The 21,440-nt window shown below is 38.4% G+C and overlaps 1 protein-coding gene and 1 pseudogene across 19 annotated transcripts in view; one reads left to right on the top strand and one right to left on the bottom strand.

Annotated features, from left to right (window-relative positions):
- Positions 1–21,440, top strand: part of GTDC1 (glycosyltransferase like domain containing 1) — a 452,306-nt gene that overhangs the window by 281,120 nt on the left and 149,746 nt on the right. The gene's annotated exons all lie outside the window — the stretch shown is intronic.
- Positions 17,171–18,104, bottom strand: LOC131826979 (proteasome activator complex subunit 1-like; annotated as a pseudogene).

Here is a 21,440-nt window from a genome sequence, read left to right as displayed (position 1 = left end):
TACTTGCTTCATGCAATAGTAGAAAACTCATTACCTACTAAACTGGTTGACTTACTTTTGGACACCTCTGATTATTAGAATTCATTTTTCCCTGGAGCCAAAATCTTTCTCCTTACAGCTTCCTTCATTGTTCTTACTGCTTCCCTTTGGGGACTTACAGAACATTTTCCTCTTGACAGCCTATATAAAATTTGAAAGTAGTTGTTCATGTTCTAACAATTTACCTTGTTCTCGCTGTGTAGGTAATTTTAAAAAGGTCTTAGTAGTTCTCTTTTGTCAGCAGAAAACCAAAAATACGACAGTGAAATTAATTGGTATTAACCTTGATTATGACTTAATTCCAAATCTACGTATCATTATTATTACTCTTATTATTTGATAAGAAGATATATAGATCTGGAGCTCTCTTTAAACGTTCTGTCTAGATTGTGAGGTTCTAGAGCAGAGCATTTTGTTTTATAAATCTTTATTTCTTCCTTCTCTTCCACTCCCACATTACCCATGATAATACTTAAATTTATTATGCACCTACCATATCTTTAGTAAATAGATGGACTAATTTATTTTATCCACCTATGTGTACAATGGATTTCGTTTGCTATACTAAATATAATTTTTGGTGCAGGTATCCCAAATCTAAGACATACGGATCTCTGATATTTACCGTCAAGTAATATTAGGGTGCTGACCGTCAGTGTGACTGTATTCTGAATTGGAGTGCCACAATAATTCCTTAGCTAGTAAAAAAGAACCTTTTGACAAGCAATTGATAATAAAAGGATTTATATAGACTATGTCTTTTTGTCCTACAAAATGAAGTTTAAAATCTCATAAAGTTTCTGTTGGATATCTATGTAACGTTTTTAAATGACATTATATCAAGTTTGGGTTTAACTCACTGATGGTTAATGTCCTATTAGTAGATGACTTGTTATTTTAGTTATTACGTATAAATTTTTACCAATTCTTTGCAAATCTTTTTGTGTCCGTTGCATTGTATTGACAACACTGAAAAATCAAATATTTTACTTTAAGGAATAATTTCTCCAAGTCACGTATCAGTATCTTCAAACTTTATTCTATATTTTAGCTGCTTACCACAATATTGACAGGCATCTGATTATGTGGCCTCGTTCTAATTATAGATACAGGCTACTTCACAGGGAGCTGGATATTTCTAAGAGACTAAACAAAACGTGTAATGCTGTGAACAAGGAAAACAGCAGCATGTTTTTACTATAAATTGACTGTTGTCATAAACAATAATTATCAACACAGTGTTGGTACCATGATACTGACTTGGGCCTCATCATTCAAACTATTTCTCTTTGTATCTTACTGTGATTTTTTAGAGGGGGAAAAACCCAACAACTGTCAGTCTAATCATTATATTCAGCCTACATTACCAAGCAAAACATATTTACAGCTAGATCTACACTGTTTTTACAAGTTTATTAAAAACATGTGTTGCCCAGTGCCAGGAATAGCTACAGCAAATGCTAACACCAGTAGGCAAACTGTCTCTTCACTTTCTTCTGAAGATTTAGCTACCCCATCACTTCAACTATGAGTTACAAAGGAGATGTTCCGATGTGAAAAACGTGTATCACCAATAAGAACTGTGGGGCAGGTGAGCACCCACATGCAGAGGGCAACAGGGCTTGTGGTGGTGGGGATGTGACAGTAGAAGGGCTTAGATGAAGGCAACCAGGAGATCATGGCGCTCTTCTCTACCATTGAACTGGATCACAGTCAACAAATAATGAAAAAAAGTTCAATCATGGGACTTGGGATTCTTTGGTTTACTTTAAAGAAAAGGAGCATTTCCCATGATCTACTTTAAAGCTGCATTTATATTCTGTGTAGATATTTAATTAATTTCTTAATAATCTTAATTATAATAATTTCTTTTGTAATTATGGGTTTACTGACCCTCTGCACAGCTCCACTACCCTCAAATAGCCTGGAGACACCACAGGATTCTCTCCACCTTGTTTGCCACCACTCCTAACATGTAGTAAGAGCTCAACAAATATTTGTGCAGTGACTGAATTTCTGAAAGAAAAGAAAAGAAGAAGAAAGTCCATTTTCTACATTTGGCATGTAACCATCCTCTATTATTCTTTCCCCTCTCCGAATTCCTACAGTCCATGTATATTAATCACTCAGTTCATCAGTTGGCTACATAACGTATTATGTTACTCCCTAGCTGTTCGAGGTATGTACATCTAGCTCCACATTAGTTTATTGGTTCCCTGGGGCCCTTGTATTATTCCTTTTCAGCAACTAATCTGATGAGGCATCCACTGGGCATTTAGTACATACTTCGTGTCTTCACTGTGTTAAAATAGATTTCAAACCAATGTGAGAAATAGCATTCTATCATCTGGTCTGAACCATCAGCCTGTTTCATTCTTCAAAGACTCATGAACTTCCCAAGAATTAATCCAGGGGCATAGAATGATGTGGTATTTCCCTTCACAGTTAGGAGATAACTTTCCACAAGTTACAATTGCTTTGCATTGTTGAGTGAGTGATAACGGATTGGTTTTCCATCCCTTGATGGCATATCAGGTTTAGTTCAAGATTGGGAAATGTGTTTTCAGGATGAAAAGCAAATGTCAGTTTCCCTTTAATGATCTCTTTCTAATGATGGAGATTATATAATAATAGTAATAATAATAATAAATAATTCTAGAAGGGTGCTACTATAAATGTTATTCAATAGCAGTGAATACCCACTTACACATGTTGCAGTCATAGTTAATTTATGAAGCATGTTAAACTTGTCTAACTGCTTGCTTTCCCCTCTGAATATGGGTGTTTATTCAGGCATTTATAGTGATAGTGTAGTATCTATGCAAAAGGAATCCTGACATGTCTCGTCATTAAAATCCTTGAAGTTTCCCAAGAACTGCAGTTTTCAGTTAAGTAGTTAATTTTTTTCTTTTTTGTCTTACTGGTATCATACCGTGCTTTGAAGAGAAGGATTAGGTGCCTCATTGTATCTCTCTACCAAGAAGGTAGTTTGGCACAAATAGGTGAATGGCTTCACAGGTGGAGAACAAAAATCTTAATCTTACTACATAGAATGACAGAAGGCCACTTTCGTATTCAATTAGCTATGAGAATACACATAACCTGGATAATTGCAGGTGATTCAATACTCCATACGTAGTTTCCTGAGCATTTAACTTTCTTCATAATTTTCTTTCATTTTTATAATGAAATACATATCCAATGTATGACAAAAAAATCAAGGTGGAAATTTACATGAAGTCATAGACTATAGAGATGACAGTGGCAGCAGTGGTCAGAAAACCATTCAGTGAGGAAGAGAATCTAATTGGCATTCTAGAAATCTTCAAATCCTATCAATTCTATCCCAAACTAGAGACATTTGTAGGATTCTAAATCTTTGCATGGTGGGGCTCCTGGGTGTCTCAGTTGGTTAAACACCCAACTCTTGATTTCAGTTTTGGTCATGATCTCAGCATCCTGGGATCAAGTTTCGCATCGGCCTCCATGTTCTGCACGGAGTCTGCTTGAAGATTCTTTCTCTGCCTCTCCATTTGCCCCTCTCCCTGCTCACATGTATGCTCTCTCTCAAATAAATACATAAATAAATAAATCTTTAAAAAATCTTTGCACGATGACTTCATCATGAATTTCAGAAAGGTGAGCTCAACATTAATATAAATATTGTGCATGGCTTTTAACTTAGCCTAAAAAAGAACGACTTTGTCTACAGATTACAGGAATCCCACCTTTGCCTTCATTCTACTAGAGGCACTCTCCTCACTGTGTTTGTGTCGTGCTTTCAGAATGGATCTCTTGTCTCAAGCCACTCATATCAGTTCTGGTTTTGGAACATCTCTTTTTCCAGATGATCTTGACTTTTGATTTATAATCCTGAGAGAGGCGACCTCTGAGATTAATCTGCTCACAGAGAGAAGCAGACAGACAGACAAGATAAATATTAAATAATAGATAGTGGTGCATTTCAGAGGGTTTTCAAAAGGAGTGATACATTCCTCGAAAGAAAATGAATATATGAAAGTACTTTGTTTCTTTCTGTCTACTCTGTCCTCCCCCCTCCTTTGGTCTTTCTCTCTCTCTTACCCTAATTAGGGTGGAGGACCTTAAGTTGACTATTTTCAGTAATATTTAATGTACTGAGAGTTAACTGGATGGCTTCTAAGTAATACCTTCTCTCTTTAGCCTTTTCTACTTACTTTTCTATTTTATATGATCTTGTCAGGTTTTAAAAAGACTCAAGCTCACTTACCTCAAAGCTGAAGAGTCACCGAAGCTCTCTGGGTGGCTTTTTTTCTGAAAGTGTGCTGTGTCATCTTATACAGTCTTAGCATTCATATTTAGAAAAATGGTTTTATATTTCATCTAATTTAACACTGCTGTAAGAGTAGAAATTGATTTTTGGTACAAGAGTAGACCATACGGATCTACCCTTCAACAAAAAACCATAATGTAAAACAGCAAAAAACAATAACAAAAAACAAACCAATCCTTAGTATGTTAACTTTTACCATTTCTTGTTTGTTTAGCTAATATTTTATTCTGTCCAAATATAAAACTTCCATGTATCAGTAAAATTAACAGGGGCTTTTTGTCTGATGATGTTAGCATCATTTCTCATTTTTCAATATCAAGTCCATTGGTCCTGAGTCTTGAATGTTTTGATTTGATAGTGTCCTTCAGTTGCCCGTTGAAATCCTCATGGGCAGCATGGTCATAGAGATTGGTTATGATTCTCCATGTGGACTGCAGAAAATAGTCCCTCATTTCCGTGTTCAGGAGATGCTCTCCTATAGCCATTCATGTGAACTTAGATAGTTCATACTACGTCAGATTTGGTGATTTCAAAGTTGTGAAATCAGCAGTGACTGTGTATCATAACTGGTTGGAAAGTGTGTCTCACAGCTGGCTCTCTCTTCAGTTCTTGTTGGAACTAACATAATAAAGGCTGAGGAGTGTAACCATCTTCTGTTTTTCTTTGCTCTGCTTCTACCCTTAACCACTTGTCTTTGCTCCACATCTAAGATTTGCTCTGCACTGTGCTAAACTAACGTTTTTAAAATACTGCCTAGTACAAGCCCATTACATTAAAATTTTTAGTTTCTGCTGCCTACAAGTGAAAGTCACATTTCTCAGCCTGCCACCTGAAGCCATACATTCCCTCCCCACCTGACTCATCTCGCATTCTCCCCCACCCTTCCATGAACCCCAGTAGGTACATTCATGCTTCTCCAAGTGTATTATCCACATTTCTCTCTACCTTTGCATTGTATTCCTAGCCTTCTACCTTCTGGTCATATTGTGGCATTGTGGAAAGAGCATGAACTGTACATGGGCTAGAAATGGATTCAGATCTTGAATCTACCACTTAATAGATGCATGGTTATAAATTTTTTACTCTCTGTGCACCTCAGTTTTCTCATTGGTAAAATATAAGTGCTGAGAAGGTTAAAGTTAAATTGAGGGTAATTTGATTTCACACACACACACCACACACACACACACACACACACACACTTCTGGTAGTAGGCATTCAGTTCTATTTTTCCTGAAATGCCCTTTTTTCTTCTCAATTTCTATCTGAAATCAGACCATACTTTCTTTACTCTACATTCAGCTTGTCCCTTCTCCTTGAGGTAGCTTCATTTTCTCTTACTCCTGAGCTAGATCTTCATCTTTAGAATTTCTCTGACATTCGTGGCCACTCTTTAGCACTAAGCATGGATTACTTTGTGAATTGTTTATTGTATGTATTTAGATATACACACAATCGGTCTCCCCTATGAATGAATCATGAAGGCATAAGTGCCATCTCATACATATATACCTCTTTGTATCCACAGAAATTCGAGTAGGACATTACGAATGCTAGAAACATAATGAACATTTGGTCTTACTGGTGTGGTGGTGATGAAATCTCAAGTCCATCACCATGTATTTGCACAAAGTCAGCTTCAGTTCATTTAAGAATTGTGGACATTTTTGAAGCCCGGGCTATATACCAATACATCTGTACCGGTTACTTCGCCGTTGTACAGTCTGATGGTGGGTGCCCAGATATCTAATTGTTCAGTATTTTTTTAAATCTCCCTGTACTGTTTATGGTACATTGTCTAATGCAAAAACCTCTATGAATTATTTTATATACTTATATTTAGTTCCCCTTGGAAAGAATTCAGAACAGCAACTTTCTTTCATTATCTGGTTTGGAAAAGAAATGTGTGATTTCTGATGAATTGTGTGCTATTTTCTGAGAATTTCTCCACTGACACATCTTTTGAACAGAAGAGATTTGTTCCCCACGTTCTTACTCATGAGCTTTCAATAGACTTCAGATGTGGAGAAGCATTGCCCTCCTCAAATACGATTTGCAACTGCATTTCATTCACTTTCTTCCCTTTCATGAAATTGAGATGGACGTCTGAGCCAACTTAAAAAAAAAAAAAGTAGATGGGAATTGCTTTTTTACTCGAATAATATTAGATTGTCCTACAAACTTATGCTTGATGCTGTAAGGCAAAATCACATACCTTGGATATTTTTTTTTTCTTTTTAAGTATAGTGAAAATTAAAACACAGTTGAGAGTAATATTGACTCAGAATAACGCAAATGTGGTCTATTTCAAAGTGAGGTAGCTATCTGGAAGAGATTTTCAACTTTGGATTATGTTGGTGCTAATGGTTAAACCTGCATACCTTGTCTTTGATGTTCTGTCTGGGCTTATGTGAAGTAATGGGATTAAAAATAAAGTGTACACCTTTCTTTTGATCTGAGTATCCAAAAGGAAAAAATATAAAAAAGCCTGTCTCCTGCTCTGATTTAGCAAATACCACTGCTCTAACAAAACTGATGTGATGCTGAGGTTCAGTTCACAGATTTGACAGGTAGCGTACACTAAAAGGTTTTCGTAGCCATTGTCCTTTCTCCTGAAGCAATGTCATTCCAGAGAGTGCTGTATAAATGTGGCTTTACACCATCTACAAAAATCAAGGCAAGTTCGATTACTTTTGAGCAGCCGGTCTCAAATAACTTGTTTCTCTGGTAACTGATAACAAAGTAGATAATTTAGGACTCCTGGTAAGTTAGCAAGAAAGTGACAATAAAAAGATGCTGGCATAAGGACTTTACCTTGCTGGCCTACTTTCAGAAAGAACCTGTTTATTACATATTTTCTAATGAGATTCTGCTCATCTTCTACTTGGTTGAACATACATATATTCACACACATACATATTGACACACTTCAAAGACTCTACTCAGTATAGAAATTAATCACTCCAAACTGTGGTCATTTCAAAAATGAATGAATAAGATGTTCAGATATTTCCCATGAGAGAAAATAAGAAGGGGTGGGGGAAACAAATACATTTTCAGGTGACCTAAAAGGCTTAGATCAGTTTGACTATTGTGCCTAGAAGCTCTTAACCCAAGTTAGGCATTGTAATGTCTTTATGAAACCCTTTGGTGTTTTGAATAGATCTTTTAGTGACAGGTGGCTTTTTTTGCAAACTGTCAGGCCATGCAACATTCACCAAAAGGAGGTGATAAGTTCAAGTGCTCTTTCCAGTACTAATGATCTTAGGAGGTATGATGCATCCATGATATCAGACCAAAACCAAAGTCTTCTCGTTCTTCCAAAGACCAGCTTCTCTTCCTCTTTCTGTCTCCGCTTCTGCAATCATTGTCTGTTCTTGTTTTGTTTTTCTTGTAAATGATGCCACTGTTTTCCGTTCATCCAGGTTTAAGCTCTCCCACGGTTAATATCATTTAAGCTCCTTAGCATGTCCTCCGCCCTGAAGGCCTTCCACAATCTCTTGTCTAATCTCACTTCTTTCTAGCCCCGTCCCCTCCTCAAACTGGACTGCCTTCTCTCCTGCGTCCTTTGTCTGATACTGATCCCGGTGCCTGGATGCAGCCTCGCCTTACTTTCTCTTTTCTCTCCACCCAGCAGACTTGCCTGGCCTCAACTATCATTCTACTGTTGAAAGTTTCCCTGCAAAAAACACCATCCAAAAGGCATCTCCTCTAGGAACTCTCACAGAGGGTCATTTGTGGTGTTCTTGCCACCTCAACAAAGGCCACACTCCAACACAGGGTATATCATGGGGCCTTCATAGATCTCTCCCCAGTCTCTTCTTTCTCAGCACTGTCATCCCACCTCCCCCCAGACACACTAATCCTGCCGTAGGGAACAAACTCCCAGACGGTCCTTCTCCCCCTTGCCTCCACCTCCCCATATTCCTTCATCTGCCTGAAATGCATCCTTCCTTCCCTCCAGGGGTCACTCTCATTTATATTCCAGAGCCCCTCAGAAGCCCCCTCTAAATTGGTTCCATGCTCCAGCATGCTCTGGACCTACTCGCGTCCTAGCCCTCATTGCACAACGCTAAAATTCTTCTCTTCACCTCTTTTATTTACTTCACTAGATTGTGAACTCCTTGCAGTCATGACCACATTTTGTTTATCACTGTATCCACAGAGCAGTGCCAAATATCAGACACTAATGAGATTTGCTGGTGGTAGGAACAGATATGGTGCTTAGAGTTCATCTTATATTACGGTAACTATTTTCTATTGGGATGTGAGTATCCTAATAGCTTGGGCGATGCTTTAAACAGCTTCATTCAGAAAGCATATTGTATACTATGTGTCTATCGCAGGTATTTACAGGGTATTTTTCTCTTGGAATTATTCAGATGAGCAAGCACTACTCTTCAAACTGTGCTCTCACAAAACTACAATTATTTCAGTACTGCTGTTATTTCAGAAAATATTTTGGGAAATCTCCTCCACTAATAGTTTAGAAACCACTCAGGAAAACCAGCTTTATTACTTATTGTGACCTGAGATATTACTCAACTTAGTCATCACAGTTAGTGGCTTTTGAACTCATAACTTCTGGTTATGAGTTAGGATGCCTCAACCCCCAGATTTAGTAATTCTGAGCATATTTATTATAATGGATTGTGAAATTCTCAAGAGCAGTGAGAGTATCTGGCATAGTCAATGAATGAATGATTGAGTGGAAGAAAAAAGTATGTGACCACCTCCAAAGACTGAAAATGTGCTCACGTGTTTCCAGTGACATCAACCTAATTGGCGTGCATTTTGGGAGAGAAAAGTTATTTCAGTGTATTTCTCTTAGCAAAATGAAAAATAATGATAAATCCGTCTCACTGTCTGAAAGTCATACCCTGCATTTTCTGTGTTGGTTAAGGAGCTTTGAGCTACTGACAGGTGTGCCAGTATTTGGGTTTGAGTTCTTCCCATCATCTGATAACTGAGTCCTTTCTTTGAAGTCTCCCTTTTCAGTCCCCCACCCTTGGGATTCTAGACTTTTACCTACTTAAGCTTCTTTCCTCATAAACTCTTATTTTGCTCCATCCCATCGTTCTTTCTGTTTCTCTTCTTTCATTCCAGTTATTGGATTTTCTGACACCTGACTATAAGATCCTCTTATCTTTATGGCCATGAACTTTTAGGGTCTTAGTGACATATGGCTCACTGGCATAGATGCTTTTAGTGTATACAGTAGACTAGAGGAGAGTATCCTTAAGAAACAACTTGGAGCCCTAGACCTCGAAGTAGAGCAAACAACAACAACAACAAAATTATAACGTTGTTGTTTTATTCTTTTAGAAAGTGGCATAAATGAACAACATCATTTATGTTGGAATAACATAGTGGAATAAATGAATAAATTCCATTATTTAGTGGACAGGTGGCTTTTTTTGCAAACTGTCAGGCCATGCAAGATTCACCAAAAGGAGGTGATAAGTTCAAGGCTCTTTCCAGTACTAATGATCTTAGGAGGTAGTGGAATAAATGGAATAAAGGAACAACATCATTTGTTGTTCCTTGCTAGTGGAATAAATGAACACCATCAACTGCAAATTAACTCACGCAGAAACAAGTGATAATGACGTAGAACAATCATGAAGGCACACTTTGTTTAGAACAGTAGTCATGAGGATTTGTTGTATCCTGAATGTGGTACAGTTATCATTGCTGCCTACACATACACATGCGCATTTGCACAGACAAGCGTGTAAAGTTGAAACTGAACACGGACGTTTTCTGCTCTGAACTTCAAGAAAAATTTAAAAGTATTCCAAAAGTCAACTTGTATTCCCTTCTTTTGTGGAATATTTAAAGAAAAAAAAAAAAGAAGTTCGTGGAAGCAAAGGGGACATATTTCTTAGATAAGCCTTTGCTACAGCTATTGAGAATACATACCCCCTATTTTTTCATTCTGAATGACATATATTTCTTCAAGCAGACTAGGTCCTTAGCAAGTCATCCATAGCTTTCCAGAAGTATACGAGTAGCTTCAGTGACATTTCATCAAATGTTTTCCAAAGTACAAGTGTCTAAGACTTAGGCCTATCGGGTCAACTTTAAAAATAATAATTGTAATAATAATAATAATACAACTGTCAGTTATAAAGAAGCTTAAGAAAGCCAAGGCCAGTGCCAATCAGTGTATTGGAAATGGATGTTACAGCACTCAGTGTTGCTCCCTTGCCTTTCTGGTGCCTATAAACCCCCATATAAAGATAGGAGTGACCCAGGCAGAAGTTGGGACAAGATTGTGGCTCTGTGTGATGATACCTAGGATGTGGTGGCATTATTATTCCCCAGGCCTGGAAGCAAATGGCATATTTGATTTGTGAATATTTCTCAGAAAATGCATTCTTACGACTTGTTTTTACTCTTTCAGGAAGGGGTATGAGGGTGGTGAGAGTAGAACACTCCCTAGCCCAGAAGCCTGGAGTCATGGTTCTAATCCCTTGACAGAATCAGAGGTCACATAGTTGTATCTTGGAATTAAATTTTCTGGAGTAGTATTCCTTAAAATGTGTTCTCTACATGTGGTTCCATGAAATGCTCCTTTTTTTAAAAAAGAAGGAAGGTAAAGGGGGCAGCTCTGCACACTTTATCTGCCTATAAGTATTCACAAAGCATATTTGTATTCAAGTGTGAAAAGCCCTGAAATAAATAAATCTGTCTAACTTTATTTAACTTAATATTTCTAAAACTTACTATTTAACCACAGATGATGATTTTTAACTCCTAGAGCATTTACTAAAATCCTGAGGAACTAGTATTTCCTAGAACAAACTTCTTTTTAGACCTTTGCCTCTCCACCTTAAAAATGAGGGAGTAAAATTAAATAATTTCTTTGGTTCCTCTCCAGTCTCAATGCTGTGGTTCTATAAAATTTCAGTTGTGTAGTCACCGAAGTCAAAAGTTACATGAACGGGGCAACTGGGTGGCTCAGTTATTAAGTGTCTACCTTCGGCTCATGTCATGATCTTAGGTCCTGGGATTGAACCCCGCATTGGGCTCCCTGCTTAGCAGGGAGTCTGCTTCTCCCTCTCCATCTGCCCCTGCTTATGTTCCTTCTCTCGCTGTCTCTCTCTCATTCAAATAAATAAATAAAATCTTGAAAAAAAAGAAAAAAAAGAAAGTTACATAAATGCCAGGAAGAAGGATGATTTTTCACACTAAGTAAAAACAAATATTCTTTTACATGTTGTATTTACTATCGTGTAAGTGGTCTCTTTCCCACCATCTTAGGCTCCTTCATACTCTTTTTAAAAATAATACAAAATCCACAACCATTCCTTATTTTTAATTTAATTTAAATTGAGTTTTAAAATCCATGTTAAATTTCCTATATAGTCTCAGGTTAAAACTTTTGCGTGGTAAGTCCACAGGAAAAAAATAGGAATCATTTTTCAAGTCTTTATGAAAGTCTATATTTTTCAATTGCTGTTGAAATTGCTGTTGTTGTCCCCTACACTATAAGTTCCTCAGAGAGCATGAACAGTATTTTCTTAATTATTTTTGAATGTTCCATCGCACACGATATTGGGTGCTCTGCAGTTGCTTCTTATTTTTGTAAAAGTACCCAAGAATGGCTGAATTGCGTAAAGGGAAACTACAACACTTTATCTCATGTTTTTAAATGTTCTACGGGTATAGAGACAGTTGTATTTTTGTTTTTAAACTATTGGAGAGGCAAAACATTTGTAGAACTAATACCTACTTGCGGAGTGTCATGCTTTCTGTCTCTCTGGGATGGGCTACGTTGCTCTGTCTCTGCGTCACTGTAACTGTTGTCATAGCTGTGTCTCCAGAACTATGGGGAGTAACTCTTAGACTCTGAATTTACCCAGGCACAAAATCTTTTAAGGACATTTTCCAAACTGTTTGCTATCTATCTCTCTCCCTCTCCACTCCTCAGTTTATATGTATATATCAAATGCAAAATGTTTCAAAGTATAGGGGAGAAGCTCCTATCACAGTATAATCATTCTTGATTATGGAGTTTATATGATGTTCACAACAATGGATGATTATGAATAAATATTTTTTACTGAGGGAAGAAGCAGGTGAGTTTACGAAAATACATTTCTTGAGCACTTGCCTTATGTCAGGCATAGCCATTATAATTTAATTCACAAAAGAGAAGGCATCATCAACCTTCTTGTGTTAAAGAAACTGAGGCTCAGAGAGACTGATTTTTTTTTTTTTAAACCAAGGTCACGCAGTGAGTGGCAGAGTTGAGATGTAAGCCAAGGGCTTCTAATTTCAAGTCCATACTCTTTCTGAAATGGAAGCAGTGGCATATTTTTCTTCTAAAATCATCTAGCAGTTGAAGCGTTATGTTACAGAAAGGCTTTTAATAAGAGCTAAACCACTGAGTCGTTCTAAGGAGATTTCTATATCCATTCTATCAAAATGCCAAAATTCCAGAATCCTTCTCTCTTTTTACCCGAATGCATTACATATGTCTAAAAAAGTTTGATAATAAAGTAGAAAATTATTTTCCTTAGTCATTGATGAGTGTTAGATTACATTCTGAGCCAGTTATCTGAAACATGTGTCTGTGGAGTATTGTATGTAAAATTTCAGAAGGATTGTTTTCCAAAGTTTAAAACAGAACAGAGAGGCCCGGGGCATTTGTTTGTTTTCTGTCCCTGCCCCCGCAACCCAAAGCATCTCCTTCTGACTGGTGTGACAGGGGTGCCACCACATCCAGACCCCCTGCTTTGGGTGCACACTCCCTCCTGGGCCTGGAGACAAGCTGGCCCTGAGTGAAGGGTGAGGGGACACCCACACACAGAGAATGCCCATGCCATCCATCTTCCAGTTGCTCCTGAAGGACAGCTTCTTATGGGTAGATGGTAAATATTTTCTACTCATTTTTTTGCAAAAAAATGTTGAAGTGAAATTAATATAACATAAAATATATCCATTTTCAAGCAAACAGTTCATTGGCAGTTAGGCTGTTCACAAATGCGCTACCACCACTTCTGTCTGGTTCCAGGACATTTCTATCACCAAAGAAAAACTCCTTCCCTGTTAAGCAAGTTCTCCCCCTACCTCCCCCGCCCCAGCCCTGGTAACCACCAGTCTGTGTTCTGTCTCTATGGACTGATCTCTTCCTATAGAAGAAATCGAACCATATGTGACTTTTGTGCCCATCTTCTTTCCTTTAGCATAATGTTTTCAGAATTCATCCATCTGTCATCGTGTATCAGGACGTCGTTCCTTTTTATGACCAAATAATATTTCCTAGTATGTCTGTGCTACCATTTATTTACTCACTTGTTCACTGATGGGCATTTGGGCTGTTTCGGCTTCGAGGCTATTTTTTGAACAATATATGCACCTGTAATTACCCCTAGAAAGCTTGTTGCAAAAGCCATTCAAATGGGCAACTTACAGTTCCAGAGGGAGCACCATAGAACCGAATCTGAGGTTAACCTGCCACTAAGGTGCTTTTTGATACAGGACTCGCTGAAATGTGTTGTTATCCTACTTTGATAAACGATATACAGTGTGTGTGGGTTACATGTGCGATGCCAAAGAAAACTAGCTTTTAGATATAAAATGTAATTATTTATGATGTTTTTGTTTGTGTTCAGTACTGAACTTAAGAGAATTATACAATGCTTATTTGGATAACTTAGGTTAGAGACACAAAAAAATAAGTTCTCCCCAAAGCTCTAGTAACCAAAAGCGTTAAGTATACTCTTCTGTCAATTAATAAAGAGAAGCTATTGAAAACATTAAATTATCTGGCATGGCTACATATATAATAATTATGCAGCCAAGGCTTTTCCTTTTGAAACAATTTATACATTACATAAACCTAAGTTTCTCATCCAAGTATCATTTCAAGAGAGGCAAGTTTAAATAATGGAGGCAATGGGGAAACATAATATTACGATAATGTTCTTTGGTGCGGTTTGGAGGGTTTTAGGAAACATTTGGAACTATTTTTCTCATAAAGTCACTTAACTATTGAAGTGTTATGATAGCATTTCCCTCTGCGTTGTATACAATACAAAAGGAGTCCAGTTAAAGGAGACAGCAATTCTAAATATTCTGATTAGAGGGATTTCCACTAACCAGGAAATTACATGCTCTGGTATCCTGGTAATAGCTTAATACAAAGATGCAGCAAAATAAGGAATGGTCAGGTGTTTTAGGGGAGTCCCCTTTCTTTCACATGCCCATTTCTTTGCAGCTTCATTTAGCAAACCTACATTAAACTTTCTGGAATGGATGGAAAAAGACCTGAATCTTCAGAGTAGATATTCTCTAACTAAATTGATTTGATATTTTATTTTTTTGAGGAATATTTCTAACTGGATTATAAGCTGATGCTTCTCTCAAAACTGTCGTGATGAAGAGAATGTTTAAACTTTTCTTACACCATTATTATTGGCCTCTTTGAAACTCGACAGATACGTGCCTCAAAGGTTCTAAACATCTGTCAAGTGTTAACTTAAATTAAGTTCCCTTGTGAATTGATAACCACTATGTTCTTTGCATTTGACATATAGATACTCACTGGTGATTGTTTCTTATTATAAAATAACTATAGCCTTTTTATAAATTTAAATTGTAACAGTGATCAAAATGTAATGCGTTCTCAAGGTATATAATCTGTTGAATAAGGAAATGAAAGCTGTTTCGTGGGTGCTTTTAAGAAGTACAGAATATTTTTGTTATATTGGAGCTTAAAAACCATTTCTGTTGAGGGTTGCCGTGCTATCTGTTATTACGGATGACTAGAGGGTATGGCCAAGCTATACATCAGAATGAATAAATTTCCTTGTCAGTGACCGTTGGGAAAGTACTTGAGAGACCAACCTCAAGAAAAGGGAATTTGTTTCAGGCTGTCACTGAAGTGGTCATTTCCCACCCCCCTCCCCTTCAAACAAAAATGAAACAGAACAAAACAAAACAGAGGCTCAGGCACCAGGTAATTTAAAGGACAAAGAGGAACCGGAGACCAGCATTGCCTTTAATTGAACGCCCCTTCATAAGGAAGCCTGGTGCTTTTGGTAGGGTAGAATGAGGATCCTCAGCGACTTCAATTAAACTAAGAGGATATGTTTTCATTTCCAAGTAGAATTTTCTGAGGAAATAAACTGGAGATGGGATCCATAGCCCCAACCAGCATCTCCCATTGTGTTGCAACCTTAGCTGAAAAAGGATGGCCTTAGACAGGGACCACTAACTCCCAAAAGCAACTGAAAACAGATGGTTAACTGTTTCAGTGCCAGGGGCCACACTACACAAGTGAGCAGGATAGAATCATCCCTGCAGTTTAGAGACTGGCACACGAGGCAGTCAAATCATAACACAATGGGAGGGGCCTGGGCAGTGTTGTGTGTGCAAGTGGGTGAAACACCCAACCTTGCCAGGGCGCGACCATCTGAATCCTGGAAGCCGGACTTGCATTGTTGTGTCCAGGCCTCTGTTCTAAATTAGGGAGAGATTAAAAACATAATCCTAGAATCTTTCATTGGCGGGTATCTTTGTGGTCCTCATATCCTAGAGGACAGCTCCTGTTGCTCATAGGTTTTACCTTAGAAAGATCCAAAATGAGATTTCCTCGGTATATCCATTCACCCCAGTGCTACCCTCTGAACAGAGAACAAGCAGCAGAAAACAGGCAGACTCCACTCCCCGATAGTGTGAGAACCCCAGTTATATGAAGATCTGCTCTTCCCAGCTTTGTTCTGCATGTCCTTGGTTGCACTCAGACCCCACTTCCCACATCATCTTTTCCAAGGGATTATACCTATCTGTTCTCAGATTTGTGAAATGTTTCTCCAACCTAAACATAACCAAATTCTATTTACTCCCCATATTTTTCTTCTGTTGCTAAGGGTTTCATGATGCTAAGTGAATGCTTTCTTTCAAGTTCCTGATCATTTCCACATCCCCAACTCATCCTTCCATCTCTAATTGTCTGATTTAAGTCCAGAAAAGTAGTTTCCCTACTTGCTTCATCTGCCTTTTTAGAGCTTAAACTCTTAGCCAAGTGAGTCAAGAATTTATCCAATACTGTGTTTTTGCCAAGCAAGCCTTCCAGATGGTGTCCTCATGGTTGAAGGCCCCCACCGCTGCTTTATGTTACTTCTGTGCCTGTTTTGTAGTCTCTGTTACCAAACCATGCCCTCTACCTGGCCTGGTAGTCTGGGGTACACTTCCAAGAAGAAATAAGTATGTATATAGATATATATCACCACCATTTTTTCTCTTTTCTCCAAAGTGCTTTCACCCTTGGGTTTATAACCTACCAGACAGATATTATGATCTTTGTAATATACATGGCTCTCTACTTTGAGCAAATCTTTTTCTTTTGGATGATTTTTTTTTTCCTTTTGGCCAGGGTTTATTCTTAATAATAACCCTAATATTGAAAAGCTAGTATTTATTCAGTGGTGACTAGGTGCCACATTCTGTACTAGGTTATTAATATCTAAGACTTCATTTGATGCAAACTATACTAATAGTAATTCTTATAATGTAGATATCATCCTCTCCATTTCACCTGTGAGGACACCGAGGCTTGGGAAAGTAAAGTCACTTGCTTGCCCAAGGGTATACCATCGTAAGTGATAAGCTCAGAATTTGAACCCAGAATCCTAATACTTTAACTCTTGAATTCTTTTTTTGAAAAGCAATGGTGTGACTATTTATTATGTCTCAGAGGCAAGGAGAGGAAAAACCTCAGCAGGCTGAAGGTGGGGGAAATTCTAGAGTCCTGTGTAAAAGATAAGAAGGTCTCTGCTGGGCCCATTACAGAATGAGTGCAGATCCTCAATAGATCATTCCTTTTGTTTCTCCCCTGGGCTTCTTGAGCTTCTCAGAGCTCTTCAGAATGATGTCATGTAACACAGCATTGCGGATCTCCATGACCAACCACTGGATATCCTAGCACTCTTCCTTGTCCAGAGATTGTACACCAGCTGCCAGTAGTCACCCACATGGGGCTGCTTGGCTCACAACATCGTCCCACTGAGAGAAATACTTGGAGGTTTGAATGTGGAAGCCTTCCAGCCTGTTGTGAAGGTTGGCATCAGTTGGAACACCTTCTCTTGGGTTGCCACTCCAAAATTGTTTGCGTCTTCGATCTGAGGTTTCTATAGCTGCAACCAGGTAGTGACCAGGTTGAGTTGCTCAATGAGATCCTTGATCTCGGGCTTTAGACACCAAAGGAGGACCACAGTCTTCTCACTGCAGTTCACTGGGCACACAGGAGACCTTTGTCTTTTTCTTCCCCTTTCTTCTTTTCATCTTTGTTTTCTTTCTTATGCTGTTCTACTGCTCCTCCTTCCCTTTCTCCTTGACTGGTTCAGGCACTGGGATGTCCAGCTGGACCTTCAGATTGCTCAGGTTGGCTTCATTGAGAGCTGACTCCTTTAAAAATGCATCTAACTCAGGGGCCAGTGGGGTGGCTCAGTCAGTTAAGTGTCTGGCTCTTGATTTTGACTCAGGTAATGATCTCAGGGTCCTGAGAGTCCTGGAACCCCATGTCAGGCTCCACAAGAAGCTTGAGATTCTCTGTCCTCCCCCCCCCCCGCCATGTTCTCCCCACCACCACCAGCACCAGGGTGGGGGGGGGGGGAGGCATCCAACTCAGAAATCTTCTTGGGGAAGTAGCTCCCCAGCATGTTCTCTGTGTAAATGCATAGGTCTTCATGGAACACATTCACTTTGGTTGGACTTTAGGCTGGACCTTGAGTGTGGCCATGGCCAGATTGGGAGCCTAGCACCCTGTGAGAAACAGAATGGGCATGGAGACAGGGAAGCAAAAGCAGTGCTCACCACATGCATGGCCTTCCTGGGTAGCAGGACATCAGCACTTACATTCCTAATCAGTACCTGCTTCCCTTCCCCTGTTCCCTTGTAGTACCTTAGAAGTGAATCTTACCTGTTAAGAGCATGTCTTCTTGCATAAAAATTCCAAGTTAAATCGATCTTGTTCAACCTTGTATGTTAGTATACAGACCTGTTAGTCTCAAAATTTTCATCCTCATTGATTTCCCTTTATTTTCCCTTGGCATTTTTACTACTTGCTCCTTTGTTTTATTCTGCATGGTTTCAGGTTTTATGAGTTGTGTCTGAGGATTTTTATCCCTCTCTTCCTTCCAAAATTTAGCTTAGAGGTTTCTTAACAATACTGGCAAATTAGGGATATACTTTCCTAGCTTCATAAAGAACACTTTTCTAATGTCTTCTTTCCTTTGTTGGAGTTTATAGAACCAACTCTTAGCACTGTCCATGTAGCTACGTGTTTGCTCCATATATCCTTCTTTTTTTGCTTGTACAGTTCTAACCTTCCCCTTAAAAAAGAGATAAACACCATCCATCCATACCTCCCCCGCCCCGCCCCCGCAACTCTACCCTCCTCCCCAAGTTCCTAGTTTTCTTCCTAGATGGCAGGTACAGTAGTTCTCTGTTCTGGTGGCGCTTACGAATCACCTGGTATAAACAAATACCAGTGCCCAGGGGCTAGCCTAAATCAATTGAATCAGAGTTGTTGGGGATGGGCCCTAGACATCATTAGTATTTTTAAAACTCCCCAGGTGCTTTAAAACTTCTGATTTGCATCCTCATTAAGACTCACAGCGTTATGAACTTTGTCTGGCAGTAACATTCATTCCCACTGGAATGAACAGAAGTGGGTACATTTTATGAATCTTGGCAGACTTCATCTCCTACGAAGATTCATGCTGTAGGAAGACAACATGCCTCTTACTTAGCTTGGCTACAGCTTTGTTCACAAGCATGAACAAGTTCCATGAGGATTCTCTTCTGCCTGCAATTAGTAATAGCACTGTGCCTACCTCCTAAGGTTTGAGAATACTCCTAGAGCTTTGTGGTGTATCTGCAATCAGCCTCCATGGAGAGCCCAGCACCTTTGGTGTACTTCCAAGAGCACACTTTTCTTCCCTGTCTCTCTTGGCGTATAGTCTTTTGCTGACTCTTCTCTTGTCATTTATTTTTCTCTCCTTTCTTAACATCTTTTTCTTTCGGATTCCCTTCTAAGATCTTTTTATGGTTCTGTTATAATCTAGGTCGGAGAGATGTCCTAAAGTCTATTCATCTTCTCTAGCAGGAAACAAATGAACATTTAGAGTAGACTCAACCAAGGCAGGAACACAAACAAAAATACTGTTTGTAAGGTGTGATTCCAACCTTCTAGAGCTGACTTTTAGTTCTGAAGGGAAAATGAAGTTACATAAAAGCAGCAGAGCATATGTAGTCATCATCATTCTAGAGTCTCAGAGAAAGCATCTTGAGGAAGGTAGATCTTGAACTGAACCTTTCAAGATAAGAGTAGAGAGGGTACCTCAGTTTGACTGAAAAACATTAGTAAAGGTATGGTGGTGGAATTCAATACAGATTATATGAAGGAGAATTTGTCCCAAGGAGAATGTGGGATCTGGAGAAGAAAATTACATGGAGTGGGCCTGAATTAGGAGAGAAAGGTAGTTAGCAGGATGGTAAATTTGATGATTTCACCCTGCTTCCCTATTCACAACAATTGCTAGACTCTAAAATGTAGAGGTCAAGCACCACATCTTCAGTGTGGTGATGTACATGCTTAGCATAGGTACTATGTGGGGAGGTACATGCTTAGCATAGTACCTAATAAAGAGCAGTTATATAAAATATATTTAGGAATGAAGAAAATCCTCAACCCTAGGAGAGTGTTATAAACCCCTTTAGAAGTTAGGTGAGCTTAAGAGACTCTAGTCTTTAGAAAAATGCCAGTATATATCACACATGCACACAATTATCCATATAATTACAATGGCTTCAAGGATTCCCTGAAGACCATTCAGGGTCTCCAGGTTAATAATTGGTGACTTGGAGAAGTGTGACACACAATTTATGTCTTGAATATTATTCAGACTCTCATGATTTAAGCTTACAGAGAACTGTTAGATAAAATTTTTCTAGTCGTAGAAAAGTTTTTTTAAAAAAGGCATTATGGGTAGATTTTATTGTGAAAGATGCTATTTTATTAGATAAATAAATATTATTTATTTATTTATTTATAGAGAATATATATTATATATATATTAATATAAACCTACTTTAGACAGCTTTTTCAACCAACTCATTCCCATAATTCTAACTGGTTTTGAAAAACAAATTAATGCATTACTATTTTTTACAGAGAACATTCTTTAATAAAATCATACTGTTACCCCACAATAACATTGAGTTGCTTTTGTAGTTTACCTGTGTGACCATACGCAGTTAAAAAACAATGAAAAGAATCGCAACAAATTGTGCCAAAAGAGATGAGGTTCCAACAACTGTATTTTACTTTCTATGACACATGGCAAGAATACCCTTTACTTAAACATGCGTGCTAACACAATAGGCACTTACTATCTGACTACCCTTTGAAAACTATTCAGTTCTTGACTACAAGCAATTACTAGATACTTGACAGAGAAGAAGTTGAAGAGGGGAAAACATTCTTAAGAATGAAGATTTTGATATTGCTGTCTAGGTATGAGATTCTTTCCTGTTCATTACCTCACTCTTTCTGAATTTGCTACCATGTTTATTATTGGCCCATCCTCAAATCTCTGCATCTCACATCCAACTTGAAACATATTTCTCCAACAGCTTTTTTCTTATATATTCATGGTTTTCTATAAGTGCCTTATGCAGCCGCACTTCAAAAATAATAGAAGAGAAGATATGACAAGGGATGGCGGTTTGTTGTCGTCATCATAGTTTTCCATCCTCATTACTCCAGTATCTGGGAAGTTTTTAGACCAGTAATACCACTGATAGCCACCAGGGCAAGGTGAAGGATTCAGTGGCATCTGTTTAGAGCAGAAATAAATATAAGAGAATATCTGAATCCTTCAACTAGTTCTGGAACTTTTCTAGGAGACTCTCTCCAATTATGGCACCCAAGCCATCAGCAACCAGCTTATCTAGTCTAAGCAAGTGTGTTTTCTTCTAAAGCAATTGGCCTTGGGATGAAATGGATTTACTGATGTGTAGTCTCTGATCTCCATCAGTTATACACATACCATTTTAACTAATTTTTTAAATA

The sequence above is a fragment of the Mustela lutreola genome, chromosome 3 (genome assembly GCF_030435805.1).
Source record: "Mustela lutreola isolate mMusLut2 chromosome 3, mMusLut2.pri, whole genome shotgun sequence".
In the NCBI taxonomy this organism is placed as follows: Eukaryota; Metazoa; Chordata; class Mammalia; order Carnivora; family Mustelidae; genus Mustela; species Mustela lutreola.
This window is presented reverse-complemented; position numbering and strand designations above follow the sequence as displayed.